Genomic DNA, 7639 nt, shown 5'->3' with positions numbered 1-7639 from the left:
TGGCCGAATAATATTCCATTTTATGTAATACCACATTTTGTTTGTACATTCATCTGTTGAAGGGCACTTGGGTTGCTCCCACCTTTCGGCTATTGTGATTAAATGCTGCTATGAACATACAGGGACTTGTTTGAATCTGTTTTCTAGTCTTTTCCCTGCACTGCTTCTTTCTTCTCCCACCCTCACCCTTCTTACCTTACCTTGGTTCTTAAACTTGGACCCTTTTGGTTCTTTCCAAACTAATCACCCACAGGTCCATGTGCTCATCAATAGCAACTCTCAGCTGACTGTCTTGTTCTTCCTCCCTGACAGGTCCATTTTTTTCTTTATTTCACATCTCCTTGATAAAACTTTGGCCAGGCTCCACCAGGCAACTAAGACACATGTCATAGCAATGTGAAAAGTGGTTAGTTGGCTGTCTTGCCAGGCAGTATAGCTGTGAATCAGAAATGTCAAGGCTTTTAAAAGCAAAATTCACCCTTTCTGTGATAACCACCCAAAGTAACGTCCAAAAAGGCATTTTTCTTCTTCTTCTGAGGGTAAAGTAGAAAAGAACAAAATATTGGCACCAACCAGTCCAGTGAAGGAAATGTTTGGTCTTGGTGTACTGTTTGTTTAATCATTCATCCATTATATTTTCACTATCTACTCTTTGCTGAGTAATATTGAAGGCAACAGATTTTTGCTGAGACTTTGGGAAAATGGGATGAGTAAGACAGGATGTCTGTGCCCGAGGGGCTCACTATCTATCTAGTAGGAGAGGTGGACAAAATAAATGAACAATTCTAATGTGGTGTGAAAAGTTCTCAGCTAGAGAGGATCACAGGGTGCTGTAAGGTCCCACAGGAATGGGCACTAAATTCATTCTGAGAGTATATGTTTGTTTTAGTCTGAGAAAAAGTCAGCAACCGAAAGAAAATAAAAATAGCCTTTGATTGAAACAAGTGGGACTTGGCAGCCCAGGAAACCGTAAGCACAGGTCACAGGGCCTGGAGGTCATGTATGAGGTTTTCTCTATGGGTTTCTGAGGTTCTTTTCCTGTTTCTTGCTCATTCCTGGTCCTGCTGATTAGGTTCTTGCCTCCAACCCTCAAGGAAGAGTTAATCCTTAAGAAAATGGTTACAATATTAAGTCACAAAATCCAAAATTCTGCATATTGTATTATTCCGATTTTATATTTTTTCTCTGTGGGTGCACATGCATAAGCATATATAGTAAAAAGACTGGAAGGAAATGCACCAAAACGCGAAAAATGGTTATCTTTGGGAAGCATTTTCATATCTTCTTTTTTCTTAAGTTAAATATTTTAGTTTTTCCATAATGAAAGCATATTCTCTTTATAATCTTAAAAGTAATGTTATTAATTTCAAAAGTTAAAGAGGCACCCTTCAATCACTCAGCTGGTAGAGGGGAGGACTGTAGACTGCACATCTGTGAACGTCCTTAGGTCGCTGGTTCAATTTTCAGCTCGAAGGAAGTGCCTGACTCTTTATAACTATGTAGCTTACATGGTGTGACCATGTGATTGTGAAAGCCTTGTGGCTCACACTCCCTTTATCCTGTGTAACGATGGGTGAGTAGAAAAACGGGGACAAAAACTAAATGAAAAATAGGGTGGGAGGGAGAATGATTTGAGTGTTCTTTTTTAGTTTTTATTTTTATTTTTATTTTTTCTGGTACAAGGAAAACGTTCAAAAAATAGATGGTGGTGATGAATGCACAACTATATGATGGTACTTTGAACAGTTGATTGTACCTCATGGATGATTGTATGGTATATGAATATATCTCAATAAAACTGAATTTTTTTAAAAAAATTAACAAGTCCACAAAAAGTTACATGTTGTATGAACCTGTTTAGAAGACATTCTGGAAAATGCAAAACAATTTGGATAGAAAACAGGTCAGTGGTTGCCAGGAGCTAGAGGTGGGGGGTGGGGTTATTCATAAAAGGGTTATAGGGGAATTTGGGGAGTGGTAGAGAGGTTCCATACCTTATTTGTGATGATGGTTATATGACTGTATGTGTCTGTCAAAATTCACAGAACCATACACTAAAAAGGGTAAGTTTTACTCTATGTCAGTCATACCTCAATAAATCTGACTTAAAAAAATTAAAGAATCTAGATCATTTCTTCGGTTCTATTACCTATGGTGAATTTGAGGGACTTAGGAAGGTCAGGAAAATTTTGTAGTCTCTGCTCTAGAAATTGAACATTAAAGGAAAAGACAAGGGAAATTTTCATATTCCTCTCAGTCTCTCAAAATTCAGCCACAGATGTTGGGGCTTGAATTTTGTTTCTTGTTCTTTGCTTTTTCTTTTTAAGTCACTTGTGACTGGGATTTATGCGAAAGACATAATATCTCTTGGTATTTAATAACTTCAATATTGATTCAAGCGTATGATTTACAGTCTGACTGATATCTTTATGAAACATTTACATCTGTGACAACACCTAATAAAAATTTTTATTGGAAACACTGCTTTCATGGTTAGAACAGACTATCAAAACAATCCCCCTTGGACCCGACACATCACAAATTGATCATTTACCCTGTTGCTCTTGCCAATATCATGTCTAAATTCAATCTGATGGGGAATAGGGAAAAGGGCAAGCCAATGACATCACTTTCTTTAGGAAGATTAGAGCTTTCATTTCCTAGATGGTACACAGCATAAAAACTATCTTGGAGAAAAATGATCCAGAAGCTGGCAAGAAATTAAGATTACCTGCTGAAGGAAAGAGAGCTATCTAGACACAGAAGTTCCTTCATACATTTAAAGGCTTGAGGACCTACTTTGTTTATGGCATAGGGACAGGTGCTACAATTCCCATTCTGAACTACCAGGATAGGCATGGTTTTTCAAATTCAGCCATGTCATTTAAATATTTGAGCTCTGTTTTGTAATTTATTTAATATAGAAGTGGATAACTTCTGACCTTATATCCTATACAGGATCTGGAACTAAACTTTTCCTCTCTTCCTTAGGTTAACAACAACAGAATATTCTATAATATAACAACAGCATTATGGACAGGAGGTGGGCAACTGTCTCAATACAGAGAGAAGAGCTGTTCCAGGTACTTTCATATACTTTTTGTTTCTCTTAAGAAGTGTCTCCAAATGCGTGTTACAGGATCTAGCAGCATAGATGCTCCTGGTTCCAATAAAATCAGTTGAGAAATCACAGAGAAACAGCAAAAATTAGAAAATACCTCAGTGATTGATCCTAGTAAAAGGCGAAATGAAGAGAAGGCATGGAGGTCTCTACAGAAAAAATCAGACCATTTTGGTCAATTATGTTTTCAAACTAGGAATTTTGAGTTCTAGTGTCACATGTCTAATGGCCTACTGGATACCTCTACTTGGTTCTCCCACAGGCACCTCATGCTCAATATGTCCCAAACTGAACTCATTTCCTTCCCCTTTCCCTCCGATCTGCTCTTCCTCTTGAATTCCACATCTTGGCTAATGGACCCACTACTCACTCACTCAGTCCATCCATAACATCCCACTTTCCCTCACCTCCCATATCCAAGCCATCAATAGGTCACCCTAAACCCACTCTTGCCACTTCCTTATTGTCAGCATTGGTCAGTGATGTCTCCATATTTCTGGATCTAATGGATACTCTTCTATCTTTGTATTACTTGATTTCTTTACTGATTTTGACATTACTGACTATTCCATCCTTATGGTAACTCTCTTTTTCCCTTACTATCTGTAACACCACCCTCTCCTTGTTTTTTACTGACATTTCTAGTTATTCCTCCCCAGTCTCCTCTTACTCTATGTTACCTTTATGTCACTGCTTTTGTTTGTTTGTTTTTTGTTTTTTTTCCCCCTAGGGATCTTTTTTATTATTTACTTTCTCTTGGTGACCTCATCCATTCCCACAGTACAGATCTTTCTCCTATGCTTCAGACTTACATATCTAACTTATCTTTTAAGGCTTAGTTCAACACTATTTTCTTCAGGGGTCATAGAATCATATTTCATCTAATACAGGTCTGTCTTCCCTGTTATACTGTGAGCTCCTTGATGGTAGGAACCATGCCTTATTCACCTCTGAATTCCCAGTATCTAGGGTGGTTGGCATCCAGACAAAGTTTGTTCAGTGAATCAGTGAATGAATGGATGGATGAGTGAGTGGTGAGTAGAATCAAGTAATTGCTCTCCTATGACAAGCAGAGATTTTAGTTCCACTACTGGCATCCCTACCAACATGTCAGAAAGAGTAGAGATCAGGTGGATAGAGGACAGTGTAATAAGGGCAAACTTGCTGGCTCCATCATTATGCAGACCAGTCAGCTTTGCTCTGAGCTGTAACTGTAGGCCAACTGTGAACCCTAACTGGCCGTCTTGAAAATGCAATGTTGGTCATGAAGAGGACATGGTGAGAACACAGAATCATTAACCCAAATGGTGGTAGGGTCTAGCTCCAGGCAATAATTTCCTTTTCTTATTGGTGTCCTGACCTGAGCTCCCTTGCTAGGGATTGGTGTTGGTTCAAGAGAACCTTGGGAAGAGGGAGGAGGGGAGATTTCTTCTTCCTTAATGTTCCTAGCGGCTATACACCTAACCCCACCCTGACTAAGATGAGCCAATAAAATTTTCTTTATAGGTGAAGGGCATAGCTTGTGAGATTCTGTGATTAATATATATTTTTAGGTCAGCCCAACAGTCCTACAAATTATGGGTGGAGAAATGAAATCCTGATGAGGAAAGTATGTAATCATGGGTTAACACAGAAGCAGTTTTAGAAAATAACTGTCGGAACCAACATTGCATTCCTAAAAGAAAAAAATAGATGTTTCTCTGTGAATCATCAGATTCTCTCGAGGTAGTTCTGAAGTGCCTTTTCCCAACTCCTCTGGAGGCAACAAAGACTTCATTTTGGAAACATTGGCTAGATGAGCTGGTGACTCACACCTCAGATGAATTAATACAAGTTGAGAAAACAAAAACCAGATGTTTCCTTCATCTTAATATAGGCCTCTACACTTTCTTTTTTCACTTATACTGTCAATGGCTGATTTCCTTCCACTGAGGCAAAAATCAACTTTTAGAACGTTTGTATCCCTGCATTTTGTTGAATTCTCTCTCAAAAGTTGCTCTTTGGCTCAAACTTGTAGGCACTGACTTTCAGAAGGCTAAATGGCACACAGCATACAAGAACAGCATGCTAGGTTGGATTTGCTAGAGAATGCTCACAACAGCCTTTGGGAAATAGCCTAAAATGAAGCTGTCTCCTTGCTTGCATGTAAACCTCCACAGCACCAGAAAGGGCCTGGCCAGTGAGCCATGGCTTCCTTTCCATATCCTGTATTCATTCCTTGGCCCTTTACCTCCTGGAAAATGCTAAGAACCGTATTTCAGAGCCTACAACATATATTTTCATTCTTCTGGCCAGACCAGTGGTGGGATACACTGACATCCAGAATGATGCACTTTTAAAAGTTCCCTAATAACACCACCCATCATTCCCTGCAAACTTCTGAAGCTTTCTGCTTTTCCTAAGGAGGGAAAATAATTCACTTTTTCCTCCATCTATTGTACTCTGGTTAAAGCAATGATTTTTCCCAGACACCACCCAAAGCAGATGTTCTTAGGTTATGATATGAAAATGAATTCCAAGTCCTTGTATTTTTCAAACTTGCATTCCTTTCCCAACCTTCTCATTTGGGGCCCTTAGTCCCTTTCTCTCACATCTCTTTCCCAGATTGAGTGCCATCCTCCCTTACCTAAGTGATCCAAAGGCAAATTTAGATGGGAACTTTTACTGCTCCTCTCCATCTCCACTGATATTTCTGTAATCCAGGCCACCACTCTCTCACACCTGGACAAGTCTTCTAGCCATCTACTCTGGGTCTCTTATTGCCCCAAACCATTCCACTCTTCCCACTGCATCCACAACAAGAGTGATCTTTCTAAAACCCAAACATGATCATGTCTCCTGTACACTGCTATTCCCGGGTAATGTAGTGAGCATGGTGGCCAGGGAAGATTTCTTACACCAGTGAGTAATGTGGAAATGTTAGTTAAAGCCAGGTTAAAGTCATGGAAATGGCAGGCTCTTCTACTACCTCCTGATCCTTCTCCAGGCTGTGCATTTATCACCTGGACTTTTCTCCACCATGGCTCCTATTGTTCTGTATCTCAGTGGTTTGTATACTGCCCCACTAGACTGTGAACAGCGGGTCTTGTTCATTTCTGTATCCATAGCACCATGCACACTGCCTGGTACAAAGCAAATATTCAGAACCAAATGATAACAGAAATACCCTCTCCCCTAAAGGTGCGTGTATTCATTTTCTATGGCTTCCATAAAAAACTACTACAATGTTAATATATCTCAATAAAATGAAGATTAAAAAAAAAAAACTACAAACGTGGTGGCTTAAAACCACCACCATTTGTTATCTTATAGTACTTTAGGTCTGAGGTCCTATACAGATCTCACTGGGCTAAAATCAAGGTGTTGGCAAGGCCACATTCCTTCTGGAGGTTCTAGATGAGAATCCGTTTCCTTGCCTTTTCCAACTTCTGGGGGTGCCCCTTTACACCAACTACAAAACCAGCATCGTAGCATCTCTCTAATCCTACTTCTGCTGTCACATCGCTTTCTCCAAAAACAACTTGGAAAAGTTCTCCAATTTTAAGGGCCCATGTGGTTAATTGGGCCCACCTAGATAATCCAGGCTAATCCTCCTCTTACCCACCACCCCCCTCAAGAGCCTTAACCCTACTTACATGGGCAAAAGATTTTTTTTTTTGCCATGGAAACTATCATGTTCACAGGTTCCAGGATTAGGGTACAGACTTCTTTGGGGGATTACATTCTACCCACCACAGGGAGCAATAAGTGAGGGACCCAAATTCCATCCAGTAGCCCATTATGATGCTTTCCTCACAGTTGCAATACTCCTACCTAGTTATGGCAGTCTCCTTTAAATTGAAACCATGATTTAGTCACCTCTGTGTCCCCAATGTCTGGCCAGGGCTCAGCCTGTGTGAGGTGTTCAGTGTCTGTTGACTGAAAAGTAGTAAATAAAATGTTTGGCTGGAATGTTGAAATATCCGCTTCTTGGTTCCCCTTAGAAAACAAGAGCTTTGATTGTTGAGGTTTCAAGAAAGTGTTAAAAAAATTTTTTTTTGTAGCATAAGCACGGGGTCCAATTGCCATTATCTTGCTGTCTCACTTTAAACGAGCTCTAAGACTTAAACACACACACACACACACACACACACACACACACACACACACACAGGCAACTTCTATTATCTAACAGAAGCCTTCCAGATTTTTCAGATGCAAAAACAGCTCACACGCTTTTTGCTGGGTCCACGTGGGAACACAGCTGTATAGGAAATTCAAATGAAGACAAAAAGTCATGCAATAAAGCCTCGTGACTCCCAAAGCAACCAAGAATTGAATACTTCTCAAGAAATTTTTGTAGGATTAGTGTTTAAACACACAGCAAACCACTTCAGTTCCAACAAATCTGGAGAAATTAAACCTTGTTTCCAAGAAGCATTCACAGAGTTTTCAATATATTTTTCCACCACTGCAAAAGAAATAACTTGCACAACTAAGCTGTGTCTCTTTAGTGAGACCCAGTGCCCACCAAGCAGC

The sequence above is a fragment of the Choloepus didactylus genome, chromosome Y (genome assembly GCF_015220235.1).
Source record: "Choloepus didactylus isolate mChoDid1 chromosome Y, mChoDid1.pri, whole genome shotgun sequence".
Taxonomy (NCBI): Eukaryota; Metazoa; Chordata; class Mammalia; order Pilosa; family Megalonychidae; genus Choloepus; species Choloepus didactylus.
This window is presented reverse-complemented; position numbering follows the sequence as displayed.